Genomic DNA, 14,582 nt, shown 5'->3' with positions numbered 1-14,582 from the left:
CAAAGGCCGGCCTCACTCCCTCTCCCCGTTGCCTCAACACCCTCAGCTCCCGGGATTTTATGTTACTTTTGCAAGATTGGATAATTTGTGTTTCTCATTTTCTTACTTTCTTCTGTGGGGCGGGGAGGGGGGGAAGCGCAGTAGGACAGAAGGTGTAGGGCGGTGAGGACCTGGCGAACCCGGGTGTGCGGGGAGGGCTCCCCGCCCTGAGGCCCGCCGGGTGCCAGGCCCCGCGGTTGGGCTGCTGGTCTGTACCCCGCACGGATCCCCGCAGCGGTGGCGGGGCCGGTCCTGCCTCCAGGGGCACGGGGCCCTGTGGTGGCCCAGCAGGGGTGCAGCCTGGGGCCGGGCACCGCGGTGGCTCTCATTCTGCTGCGCCCCTGAGGATGCGGACAGGCCGGAGGATGCAGACAGGCTGGGAGGATGCGGGCTGGGCGAGGACAATGCAGGCTGGGCGGGGAGGATGCAGACAGGCGGGGAGGATGCGGGCTGGGCAGGGAGGATGAGGGCTGGGGGCACCAGGTCTCTGGTGCCACCCGAGAGGCTGCATCTATTGAGGTTGGCTCCCAGGTGATGGCCATGGTGTCAGCATGCAGGTCGCTTCAGGGCAGCCAGCCTCAGTTTACCCTCGGGCTTCTGTCCTGGGAACCTGCGGCCCGGGGCATTAAAAGCCCAGAACACACACTTGGATTGCAGCAGAGCTGAGGCTGAGCAGGTGGCGGTGTGGGGGGTGGTCGGAGGGAGCCACCACCCTGGGGTCTGTCAGCCCCCAGGGGACCAGCCAACTGGCACGGACTGGCTGTGGGACTAGACCTGCCGGAGACGCCCTCACTTCCCCCACTATCTGTCCCTCCCGTGTGGGATCCCGGACACCCATCCCTCCTGTGTGAGATCCTGGACGTTTGTCCCTCCTGTGTGGGATCCTGGAGTCGAACCTTTGTGTTCTGAGTCTCAGTTGATGCTCCTTTAGCGTGACTCAAGTAGGCATCTCAAAGCATGATAGACCAGTAAGTAAGGGAAGGAGATGATCACAGGTCCCGGCAATGGGATCAGAAGCTCAAGTGTGGGTGGCAGCCAAGGCATGTGAAGGAATAAGCAGACCTGGGTGGGTGGCGATGACCCGGAGACCATGTGTCCTCCCCAGAAGGCAGCCGTGCGCAGCTCCCAGAAGGACAAGGACAGAAGCAGGACTGGGCTGCGATGCAGAATCAGCCTAGGCCTCGAGCAACCCCACGGAGACCCCTGAAGCCGAGATCTCCATGGCGGTGGGGGTGGGTTTCCAAGCCAACCTCTGAGAGATTCTAACCTGTTCAGAAAGGCTGGTTCCCTGGTGGGCAGTGAGGCGTCCCCCGGCCGTCGTGGAAGACGGCTGGTCATGTGCTTCTGCTCTTGGTTCTCTGCCAATACCAACATCCGGATAAACGAGGAACCCAAGCAAGCTATATCTACTTAAATGGGTTTTTAAATTTTTTCTTTAAGATCTTATTTACTTATTCATGAGAGACACAGAGACACAGGCAGAGACTCAGGCAGAGGAGAGGCAGGTTCCCTGCCGGGGTTGCAGCACTCGATCCCAGGACCCAGGATCATGCCCTGAGCCAAAGGCACACACTCATCGCTGAGCCACCCAGGCATTCCTTAAATGTTTTTATAAAATGAACCAAATCTGGGGGAAGAGGTAAATAGTATCATATTTTTTGCATATTATTTTAAACTATCAAGGATATCAGATAATCCAAACAAATTATCCAACTATAGATATATTAATATACATATTAATTATCCCACGAATAATAAATCTCTACTAAATGGCCTGAGGTTCCACAGCCACGATTCAAAATACAGATTTGTCCTCTGTGCCTCAGAATATCAGAATCATGGATTCGGTGACTTTATTTCCCATATATCTGTAATTTCATGTAGAAATTTTTAGAAGCCTAGCGTTACAGACTGAATGTGTCCTCCTCCTGGTAAATTCACATGTTGGAATGAAGCCTCTAATTCAAGGTGTTGGGAGGTTGGGTCTTTGGGAAGTAATCAGGATTAGATGAGGTCGAGAGGGTTCCATTTAATTAATTGAGGAATTAGTGCCCGTAAAAGACTCACGGAGAGCTTGCTGCGCTGGCCTCCATGTGAGGGTGCCACAAAGAGCCGGCCATCGGGAAACCGGGGAGCAGGTCTCACCAGGTCCTGGTCGGCCGGCACCTTGACCTTGACCTTGAGCCCCACACTCCGAACTGTGGAAAACAGATGTTTCTTGCTTAAGGCACCTATTCGAGGGTTATTTGCTACCGTGGCCCGAACTCCATCACCTGGTACCCTACCGGGAACGTGGAGTATTGAACGCAGCACCTTTTGTTGGAGAACGTAATGCTTGGGGTTATGGTTTCCCTATGATCTAATTTCCTAAGAATTTCATAAATAGGGATCCCTGGGTGGCTCAGCAGTTTAGTGCCTGCCTTTAGCCCAGGGCGTGATCCTGGAGTCCCAGGATCGAGTCCCACATCAGGTTCCTTCCATGGAGCCTGCTTCTCCCTCTGCCTGTGTCTCTGCCTCTCTCTCTCTCTCTCTCTCTGTCTATCATGAACAAATAAATAAAATATTAAAAAAAAAGAATTTCATAAATATCTTGGAGGCTACCTCGGTGTCATGTCTGATGGAGAATCTGAGAACCTTATCATTTTCTGCCATTGCTGAAGAAGGGGGAGAAATGAATTGCCTGATTCTCAAAGAACAGAATTAAGTGTGGTGATTGCGGCCTCGGCGGGAGAAGCCTGGATGTCAGGGGCAGAGACGAGTGACATGATCTTGACCCTAACTAGTGATGTGGCCTTCTCTCTACATGAGGAGCCACTTACTTCTCTCTTAGGCTCAGCTTACTCGTCTCCCAAATACTCTTGGTAGACTTGGGCATCTCACAGGTGTCTTTCTTTCTTTCTTTTTCTCTCTCTTTTTTTTTTTTTTTTTAGATTTATTTCACTTTTAAAGCTAGCATTCTGCAAACCACATTTTATACATATAAAGTGACCTTTAATGAGCTTTGATACATTATCAAAAAGCAAGATCTCCATCTATGTAAAAATAATTTTTGCAAATTCTAGTAGGGGAAGGCTTTTCATGGCAGCGTCGGTGATCCTCTTAGCCACCCCCCCGCCCCTGGGCTGGTCACCTCTGCGTCAGGAAGGGGGACGGGTGCTGTGCCTCTTTTCCGATTAATCGGTTTTACGTGATGCAGATTTTATCGCCCCCACTGTAGCTAAATCACTGCAGTGATAAAGCTTCGTTCTCGGTTACGTGTGATCATTTACGCCTTTGTCTCTTGTTTAATTTCCCACCAACAGAAAGCGTTCTGATTTTTCCACTTTGTAAGATGAGAGTACTCATCTCCCTACCTGTTCTTTGATCTTTCTTCCCCTTTCCATTGCCCATCTTCTTTTTTTTTTTTTTTTTTTTGCCCATCTTCTCTTATTGCTCCCTAATTGTACTGTCATTCTGCACGCAGGCCAGGGTAGAGCGACCGTATTACATTTGTGTGTGGTCAGTAGTGGCATGGTGATTCCAGCCCTAACACTAGCTCGCTGAGCTGGGCCCTGAGTTCATTCAAGGTGTGTGTGTGTGTGTGAGTGTGGGTGTGTGTGGCTGCTGGAGAGCCAAAGCTTAAAGGATGATTCCAATCGTTGAAAAGCCACAACAGCGCTGGCGTTATTCTGTGTCTAACTCTGCGGGGTGCAGGTCAGGGCAGGTACCTGGGCGCCCGCTGCTGCTTAGGCGCAACCCAAGACGTGGGCTCTCTTGGCAAACGGTGATAGAGACGCTGCCCGTAGAGAGGCTCCAGCGGAGAGCGGGGTAAGCTGCTCACCTCAGCCACCTGCCCCTCTGTGGGCGGGGGCGGGGGTCACTGGCAGCTGCTGGCCCCTCTCAGGGACGCAGGGAGGTGCATGGGCCAGGCCCCGCGCTTCATCTCTGCATCCCTGGCAGATCCAGCCAAGAACTCGGGGTGCGTCGGGGTGTCTGGGCTCTTTTACCCCCCCCCACCCCAGCCCTCACTCAGCATAGTTCAGTTCTCATCACCTGCAGAGCCCAGAGGCCTGCTGTGTGCACCACGGGATCCCCAGGGTTTCTTTCTCCTCAAGATTTCTTTCTCTTAACTTTCCTATTCCCTTCTTTCTTCTGTCCTGGCTCCTCTCTCCTCCTCCTCCTCCATCTCCTCCTCCTCCTCCTCCTCCTCTTCTTTCTTCTTCTTCTTCTTTCTTCTTCTTCTTCTTCTTCTTCTTCTTCTTCTTCTTCTTCTTCTTCTTCTTCTTCTCCTTCTCCTTCTCTTTCTCCTTCTCCTTCTCCTTCTCCTTCTTCTTCTTCTTCTTCCCCTCCCTTCCTCCTGTCTTGCTTTTTATCTTCCTTTTTCCAATAAACTTTATTCTAGCTTCAGATGCAGTCCGCAGGCCAAGCCTGGCCTGCTCCACAGTGGCTACAGCTGACCTCCTGAACCAGAAACCATCATCCCCTCAACCCACATCACCTCTTTGCCAAGATTCATGCTCACTTTGCTGGACTTGGTCCTGGCGCAACTTCTGAAGACTGGATGTGTGCGAAGTACAGCCTCTGAATCTTAAGACTGATTGAGCGACTGATTGATTGGAGAGAGAAATGGAGCATGAGCAGGAGGGAGAAGCAGACTCCCCGCCAAGCAGGGAGCCCACCATGGGGCTCCATCCCAGGACCTGAGCTGAAGGCAGACCCTTAACCAACTGAGCCCCCGGGAGCCCCATACAATCTCTGAATCTTACATGTTTGTACAGATCTTGATTTCTTTTAAGATTTATTTATTTATTTCAGAGAGAGCATGACAGGAGGAGGGGCAGAGAGAGGAGATAAGCAGCTTCCCCGCTGAGTAGGGAGCCTGACCTGGGGCTCCCAGGATCCTGGCATCATGACCTGAGGCAAAACCAAGAGTTGCACACCCAACCAACTGAGCCACCCAGGCGCCCCTGGACAGATCTTTGTTTGAGCCCTTGCTCTTGCATGATAGTTTGTGGTTTTGATCATTTTATTGTTTCCTGACAAATGCGAAGGTCTTGGTTGCTTCATTGTTTCCCAGCTCCCTGTGTTTTGTGGATTTAAGGTTTGCTTCTTTTTCCTTGTCTGGAAACACAGTATTTCTATTTGGAGGCTTTTCCAAAAGTTCTGAAATTTCACCACGCCCAAACCTCTGTTTTTGTGGCGCCTGAAGCAAACTCAGTGAACACTTTAAACTGTGGGAAATTTATTCATGTCGAGAAATTCCCTTGCCCTGTTTTTCATTTTCTCTTTATTTTTTCTTGAACGTTTTCTGTCCTCAAACTTGTTCCCTTTTCGTATTGTCCTGCTCTTGCTTAATGGTTGCTCTAGTTAAAAAAAAATCTCACTGAAAATGTTTCTTGCACTTTTATTGTTGTCTCCCACCCCCCTGTTGTTTTATTTCCCACTGTTTCATGCTGGAATGTATGATTCCTTATTCCTTGTAAAAGTGGCTTCCCTTTTGTAGATTGAGCTCAAATATCTAGTTATCCTGGATTGTCTGTTAGTCATTAAGAATGTGGCAACTGTCAGGAAGTTCACTTGGAGCTCTGCGAATGTGGCAGGGCTTGGGAACTGGCAGTCTTTCCTGCTGGAGCAGTGGACGAGGAGCTGAGCGGCCGTAATTGCTACCCGAGAGTAGCTTGTTTGGGAGATAAAACTCTGAGCTAGCTTCCCTAGCTCCCTCTCCAAGTTTATTCAAAGTGTGCACCTCCTGTGCACATGTGTGTGTGTGTGTGTGTGTGTGTGTGTGCATGTACTGGGGGTGTGCTAAGGGTTTGTAAACCTTAGAAACCTTGTCAGTTATTTTACCAACAGCATGGGTTGATTTGGAAATAGCAGAAGATTGCAATTTCAGACATGCAAGCTGTGACAAAACCATAGGCAAGTCTAGAAAAGAAGGGAGAGAAATGCAATGCTCATTTTTAAAAACAAACAAAAAAAAACAAACAAAAAAAGATTGTATTTATTTATTCACTAGAGACACAGAGAGAGCCAGAGACATTGGCAGAGGGAGAAGCAGGCTCCATGCAGGGGCCCAATGCAGGACTTGATCTCAGGACCCTGAGATCATGGCCTGAGCCTAAAGCAGATGCTCAACCACAGCCGTCCCTGAAATGTTCTTTTATGGGGAAAGAACATAGGGAGTTGGGAAGGGCTTTTACAAATTAAAAGTCCATTGAGGTAAATGAAATGCTGGGAATGTAGCCCCTTCTCATTGGCTGGGCTGTGACCGTCTCTCACTGGTTAGGCATTTGGCAGCAGGAGGAGGAGACCTTCCTTTTTCCTGCGGCTTGGTGAAGTCTCCTCAAGGGGCAAGGTGCTCTCTTGGGTCTGCAATCCATGAGCAGTGCTAGGGCAGGAGCGCTCCCTCTTGTGGCCTCCTACTGCATTTTAAATGAGATTTCCTTTTTTTTTTTTTTTTTTTTTAAGATTTTATTTATTTATTCATGAGAGAGAGAGAGGCAGAGACATGGGCAGAGACATGGGGTTGAGCCCCTTCTGTGTGTAGCACCCAGGCCGATGTGGGATCACGGCCTGAGCCAAAGGCAGACACTCAATCACTGAACCACGCAGGCGCCCCCAGATTTCCTTTTATTAATTTTCCCAGGTTAACCCCCTGGTCAGCAGGAATTGTTCATGTGGGAACAGGGTGGAGCAGGTAGGGAGGGTCTACATGTGTTCCTTTGTTCTTGACTCTACATTTCACGGATTTCCTGTATTGTTCCTGACATGTCTTTCTAGAGTTTTATGAGCACATCAGTCCTTCTTCACCAGATCTGGGGTTAGCTTCCTTCACTTTCCATTTTTTGAATCACTCTTCTGTCTTCCCAATCTTGTAAAAGTCTTCCACTGTCCCCTTGCATTTCTTTTTTCTGCTTTGGATAGTGGGGGCTCATTCTGATTCTTCTTCATTTTTAAGTCATCTTAAAGTAGCAGAGGGAGAGGCAACAAGCACGTGTGTTTCCTTGACCGTCGTGACTTGTAAGCTCCTGAAAAGGCCTTAAACGTTGAGAGGGTCTGAGAAGCCAGCCTTTGAATGACAAGCAGCGACTGAGAAATAAAGCCATCACCCATAAGGAAAACTTCACACATACATAAGTGGGCCCAGGAACATCTGTCAGTGATGTTCTCCTCACCTTGGGTTTCTTTTCTCGTAGGGGAGATGCAGCGGGGAAGAGGTAGGAGTTTGTCGGTGCAGAGGAATGCACCTTTGTCATCCCGGGGCCCCGCAGCGGGACACTAGCTACTGCATGGTTTCCAGCAGCAGTGGGGAGGGCAGGCCCGGGAGCCCAACGTGGCTAGTAAGGGCACGCGATACACCAGACACAGTTGCCCAGAGGTATTACTTAAAGTCTACCTTCTTGCTTCAGTCTGGATAATAATAATATCTGCCAACATGTACTGAGCCCCTTCTGTGTGTGGCACCCCACCCTTGAGATGAGTCCCCCAGACAATCCCATAAGGTAGCTACTATCATTGTCATCATTCCCATTTTACAGGCACAGAGAAGGGAAGTTCATTGCTCAAGTGACAGAGCCAGCGTGTGAACCCAAACTAAGTTCCGGGGTTCCTCCAAGACTGTGTGAGCGCAGGTGCATGTGTGTAACAGAGATGCTACGGAATCCCCAAACACTCGGCCAATGGGGTGCTAGCAAGCTGTTTCTCCAGAGGGGACCACAAGCCCTAATTGGTAACGCCGGCTGACACGTGTGGTATCCAAGCTCCCACCACGGCTGGTTTCAAGGATACTAGTGATTTAAGAGTTGGCTCCACTGGTAGACGTAGGCTCCGAAAGGACACTTGCTTTAGCCTCATTAGAACTCAACTGAGGGAGCTTAGGCTGTCTGATATTGCTTTTATTCTGACCTCATCGTTGGTTTAATTTCCATCCGGTCTCCACAATAAGCAGAGCAAGAAAGGAAGACAGATGATATTGGTTTTATCTGGGAACAGAAAGAAGTAGTTGACATTTATGGTGGTTAAGGAGTTTGCACAGGTTAGAAATACGGATTGCTAGCAACTGGCACGGACTTTGTTTTCCTGTCTCCACTCTAAACTCTGATTTTCTCATAAATATTATATGTCACCATCCACATGAGAGGAACCGAATTTTAATTAAAGAAAATAAATGAGCAGCCACATCTAATGCTCAGCGTAGAAAGGTCACAAGTTTAAATCAGTTGGCCGGTTATCTTTAGTGCACTGTCCATGCATTGGAGCTATAAATGCACTTTTTTCCCCGTCCCTTTAACTCAGAAGCAAATAAGTTGATCGTGGCAGCTCTAATTTCCACTGTGTCCATTTATGAATGTGGTAATTATTTTATCCTTCAAATGGATATGCCCTCTCCGAGTACTAAACTATGGCACTTTGTTGCTGACTGACCCTGGGCTGTGCAAGAAAATACCATATAGCACATATGAACCACAAACAAACAATTCACAATGTTTGTAGACCTCATTATCTCATATAACCCCTTCCAAGACAGGGGTCGAAATTACACTGAGTAATCATCAACAGCAAAAATATTCAAGAGAACAAGCAACAATTTCACATCTGACTTTTTAGAAGCTTTTTTAAAAGTCTAAGAATTTGTCAAAAATTACACCCGTAAAGTGATATAAATAGGTCCTAATTTATCTTCATAATTAGCATCCAATTAAGATATATATTTATGTCACCAGTTTTTACTCAAATGAATTTAATTAAACTATTAAGATACTGAATGACTTCAATTATGTCCTTAGCTTCAGATTCAAGCATCAAGCATCAGACGTAATGACACTTTAAAAATAAGTTCAACAATGAAAAGTTATGGGTTTTAAAAGTATATTATAGTCTTTGTGATATCTCAATTAGAAATACATTATGCCTACGATTTGCCTTCTGCAACCAAAAGGAATCACTTGAGTGAGTGCTGGTGTCGGAAATAGACATATTCTCTGTTTCTGTGTATACAGCACATGTGTTTATTTTTAGCAAGTTTAGGTCAGCGACCTATAAGAGTAATTTGAAATCTATTCATAACAATTCGAACAGGGAAAGAATCTTTATCGTTTGAGTTATCTCTCCATTATTTGGTATGTATTATTTATATAGTACAACCTGTTATAACTTCAATTATGTTAGTTACTCTCTCTTATTTAAAGAAAGGAGGTGAATATTTAGTGTTTCAGGTGGGATTCCTGAATGGAGTAAGAAATCTTTTGGAAATTATGCCACAATTAATGCGACATTTATTGCATGAACAATCTCAGAGGGCTGTCCTTGGCCTTTGTAAAACTATTCTCTGATGTTTGTGCTTGTCAAACCGCAGTCCTTGTTCTGACCTTCCGTTTACCTGCAGGTCCACAATGGTTTACCCCAAGTAGGCAAAAGACGGTGAAAAATAACAAACGCAGGGATTTCTCACTAATTACTGTTGATAGTGCCAGGTATACTGTGAAGAGTCGGAGATCTTACCCTCCTTGCCAGCTAACAAGTTAGCCTGCCAGTTGCATGGAACTGGCAGAGGACAAGAGATTTGGGGTCAGAGACAAAGGACTTCCTTGCTTACAGCACAGCAAGCACCTGACCTTCGCATTCAGGTCCCTACCAGGGCCTGTGGGGGTGCAGGGGGCAGGGAGGTGAGCTCAGGTGGACGGGGCACGCAGTAAGGCTGCATCACAGCTGAGGAAACTCAGCTCAGGAAACCGAAATTTTATGAGGACGTTGCAAGCAAATCTGCCTAACATTTGCCTCAAAAGAAGAGCTTCTCTTCATTATGCTCTGCGCGGCAAGTCGCCCCTTGCCTGGGAAGGGGACATGGTCTCAAATGAGGCTCTTTTGCTGCAGATCCATTCTCGCAGACAACAGAAGCCAGCACCATGCCTGCCATGGGGCGGGAGGGGGGGGGGGTGCAGCTACCACACGTACAGTAGCCTCCTTGCTGGTTTTTGGTAGAACAGGAGGCGATCCGACACCGTAAGTACTCCGCATGGTTACCTGCGGGATCGGTGCAGGTGTTCCTACATACTGGCCCAGCTCGCACTCGGATGTGAGCCCTTCAGTACCTGAGCTTTCCTCCCCATTATAAAAAGTAATAGATGCATTTTTTTTCTTTTAGACTTTATTATTTATTTATTTATTTATTTATTTATTTATATAATAAATCTATTTTTTATTGGCGTCATATTTGCTATCATACAGAATAACACCCAGTGCTCATCCCGTCAAGTGCCCCCCTCAGTGCCCGTCACCCAGTCACCCCCACTCCCCGCCCTCCTCCCCTTCCACCACCCCGAGTTCGTTTCCCAGAGTTAGGAGTCTTCCATGTTCTGTCTCCCTTTCTAGAAATGACAAATACCCACCATTTGCTTCAACGTGGATGGAACTGGAGGGTATTATGCTGAGTGAAATAAGTCAATCAGAGAAGGACAAACATTATATGGTCTCATTCATTTAGGGAATATAAATAATAGTGAAAGGGAGTAGAGGAGAAGGGAGAAGAAATGGGTAGGAAATATTAGACTGCATTTTTTTTAGAGCAGTTTTAGGTTCTCAGCAAAATTAAGCAGAAAGTAAACTTCCCTTTAATAGCCCTGTCCCCACAAGTGGCCGCTTCCCCGACCGTCACCTCTGCAGCAGGACGGTACATTTGTGACCACTTGTGAGCCTCAGTGATTCATGTTTGTCACCCAAAATCCAGTAGTTTACATGAGGGTCACTCTTGGTGTTGTCCATTGCGTAGGTGTGGACAAATGTATACTGACGTGTACCTACCATTACAGTATCATGCGGAGTACTTTTTATTTTTTTAAGATTTTATTTATTTATTTATGAGAGACATACACAGAGAGACAGAGACACAGGCAGAGGGAGAGGCAGGCTCCATGCAGGGAGCCCGATGCGGGACTCAATCCCAGGACCCTGGGATCACACCCTAAGCCTCCCAGGCGTCCCTCATGCAGAGTACTTTCAGTGCCCTCAACATCCTCTAGTATCAGCCTCACCATCCCACCCTCCTTGCTAATCCCTGGCAACCATGATCTTTTCTGTCCTCATAGTTTTGCCTTTTCCAGAATGTCCTTGTTGGAATCAAAACTACATATATATGCATATTAAAATAGAATGATAAGAGAATTCTTAAGAAAGCCATCCATAACTTTCCTACCCAGTAATACCTTTAACATTTTCATTAATTTCTAACCAGTATCTCTCTAGGTATCTTTTGGCCTACTTCTTTTTTTTTTTTTTTTAATTCTTTCTTTCCTTTTGTCCTTTAAAGAATTCGTTGGTCATAGATTTAACAACCTCCACAAAACTTTTCAACTACTTAGGCATATTTTATGTATCAGTCAGGAGAGGGTAGTTTTTGCTGGATTGCAATAATAAAGGCTTATTTCTATGTATGTATGTACGTACGTATGTATGTATGTATGTATTTATTTATTTATTTATTTATTTATTTATTTATTTATTTATTTATAACAGTCCCTGGCAAGAACCCATTTATTTGTGAGTGATTTCATGGAGAAATGGCTATCATCATGGACCTCTATTTGCTTGCTAAATATGATTAGGCTAAAATTACAAGGATAGAACTTATTTTGGTTATAAGCAGATTAAAAATACAGCTTTGATTATGGTGAGATTTATTTACAGTAAAACTTATGCCAATGCAAAACTGTGGGAGTCCTAGTTTTAGCAACTGACTATGAATCAGCCTCTCACAAAGGCTTATTTCTTGTTCACAATGTGTCACTGTGTGCTGTCACAGGGGTCACTATATATGGTCACTCAAGGGCTCAGGTTGACCTGGGCAGCCACATTACTCTGTCTTTCGTGAAATAAAGGAAGCCAGGAAGGTCTCACACTCTTCACTGGGGATTAAAACTCCAGAACCAGTGACATTCCTACACCAAATTGTAAGAGTCCAGGAAGAGCAATCCTAACATGTGCAGAGCTGAAGTCAGTCAGTTCATGACTTCATGGTTTATGCTGCAGCTAGTAAAAAAAAGGACTCAAGCTATAGGATGAGTCATTGTTGTCCCCATTTAAATTAAAGAAAAAGGTTAAATAATTAAAAAAAAAAATGTTCCAGGGATTCATCAAAGCACAACAAGGAAGACTACGAAATTACCCAAATCTTTATTGCATATTTGCGGTTAGTTTTCTTCTTCATGTATTCTGTTAAAAAAATATCAAACACATGAGTGAAGTTCACCCACAGTAATAATCAAGAAGTTTCTGATACTGTTGACACCAAAATCCCTTCCTTTTTCTGATGTGGTTTACTCTGAGCCAAGATAATGCCCAAATTCAAGCCCATGAAACTCCTCCCCTGCGATGTTAGGAACCTTACAGGAGAGGAAAGTTGAAAGTCTGTGAGCCGAAGAGGCAGGAACACAATTAGGTGGCGAGTGCCACGCGTGTAACTCGTGTGTCTACACAGCGTAGAAAACTTGACTAACAAATCCAAGTGACAACAGTGTTGAATCACTTCAAGTTGATTAAGCCATGTGTGTGCCGGGACCATTTAATTTCGCCTAAGTAGTAGCCAAGTAATAGAACATTTTCTGTAGGGTCAAAGGAAAAACCCGTGGCAGGATGGGGAAGAAGGTGTTGTAATCCTCTCTCTTACCCTTGCCCCAAGCTCCCCGAGGGCCCTGCATCTACACGATGGCACAGCTAGGACAGATGTGAAGGAAACTGCCAACTACCATTTGCCACAAAAAGTTAGATCACGATCCATTTTTCCAACATTCCCTTCCCAAGCACATTCTTGCTTTTACCAAGTTTTAGTGAAACCAATTCTGAGCTCCATTTGTGACTGGCTCCCAATTCTCTTTAACCTACGTGTCTCCCTTATGAATCCCAGTGAAGGCTGATAATCAAAACATCATTATCAGAGAGGTGGGCTCCCTCTCTGCACATGGTCACCTGGGACACAAAAAGGATTTCTAGCTTTTTTTTTTTTTTTTTTTAAAGATTTTATTTATTCATGACAGAGAGAAAGGCAGAGAAACAGGCAGAGGGAGAAACAGGCTCCATGCAGGGAGTCCGATGTGGGACTCGATCCTGGGACTCCAGGATCACACCCCAGGCCTAAGGGGGTGCTAAACCGCTGAGCCACCGGGCTGCCCGATTTCTAGCTTTTTAAGAGAAAAGACAACACCCCTGCAGCATTTAAGTAATGATATTTAAATCTAGAACTTAAAAAAATATTATTTCCAAAGCTAATTCCATTTCCGTCTTTCTACATTAGATATACAGGGAAATTATTCCCATCAGGAAGAATGAGAGTGGAAGAGAAAATACCTGGAAAAAAATAAGTGGGTTGTTTTTAATGTAGGGAAGATGTTAGAGTTTGGAGCCCATGGCCAAGAAAGAATTCTTGAGAGTTCTTTGGTGCAAAAAGGTAGTTTTATTGAAGCTCAGGGACAGGCCTCCTGGGCAGAAAGCTGCCCTAGGGTCATGAGGTGTGGCCCATTGTATACTTTCAAGTTGTGAGGAGGTTAGATGAGCATCGGTCTCTAAGGAATTTGGAAGCAAGGTCTCCAGGACCTTGAGGGGGCTGGCTCTTGTTGGAAAAAACTCATTTTTTACCGTCTAATAAAACCTGAGTCATGAGACCCTTCAGATATATATCAGTGGGCCACGTGCTTGGGGGATGATTGCCAACAGGTATCTCAGTGGGTAGAGATAAAGAAGTTGCCAAAGGAATTTTTATATGTTAGAGTAGACCCACAGGATCCTGGCGGTCAGGCTAGGCTTGCCTGTTGCCCTCAGCAAAGTATTAACATAGAGGCAGCTGAGTCCCTAGAAGAATGTCATTCGGCCTTTTTCAAGGTCTTGTCAATGGGCTGTAGGTAGTGAGGAAATTTAGTAATTTTTGTTCTGCCTTTGTTACCCACATCAGTTTTTTTTTTTTTTTAAGATTTTATTTATTTATTCAGGAGAGGCACAGAGAGAGAGAGAGAGAGAGAGAGAGAGGCAGAGACACAGCCCGAGAGAAAAGCAGGCTCCATGCAAGGAGCCCGACATGGGACTGATCCTGGGTCTCCAGCATCACACCCTGGGCTGAAGGCGGCGCCAAACTGCTGAGCCACTGGAGCTGCCCCTCCCACAGCAGTTTTTATCAGCTAAATTTGCTGGAAAATGACAGGCCACAAAGATTTTCCACTTAGTTCTTCTGCTGCTACATGGCTGTCAAAAATATTAACAAATAACCAACACGCAAAACGGGGATTCCATCTGGATATAAATATACTGCAAGCTTAAATGTGCCTCCTCTCCCTGGTTCCAAGGCCCAATATCAGATTTCAACAAATCAATGTACCTCTTGAGAACCCCCGAAAGTAAGATTTTTCTCTTCTGCTCTACTGTGAATCTGTAGGATTATTTCCCTATTATTAGTTTACAGGCTACCATTCCAGATTCCAGATTTCAGATTCTCATTTGTGAAGAATCCGATTGGGTGGGCCAGTGTGCCGTGAAATGGAGGTATTTGCAATACGACCTCCAGAGGCCAAAGAAACCTTAAG

Source organism: Canis lupus, chromosome 16 (genome assembly GCF_003254725.2).
Source record: "Canis lupus dingo isolate Sandy chromosome 16, ASM325472v2, whole genome shotgun sequence".
Taxonomy (NCBI): domain Eukaryota; kingdom Metazoa; phylum Chordata; class Mammalia; order Carnivora; family Canidae; genus Canis; species Canis lupus.
This window is presented reverse-complemented; position numbering follows the sequence as displayed.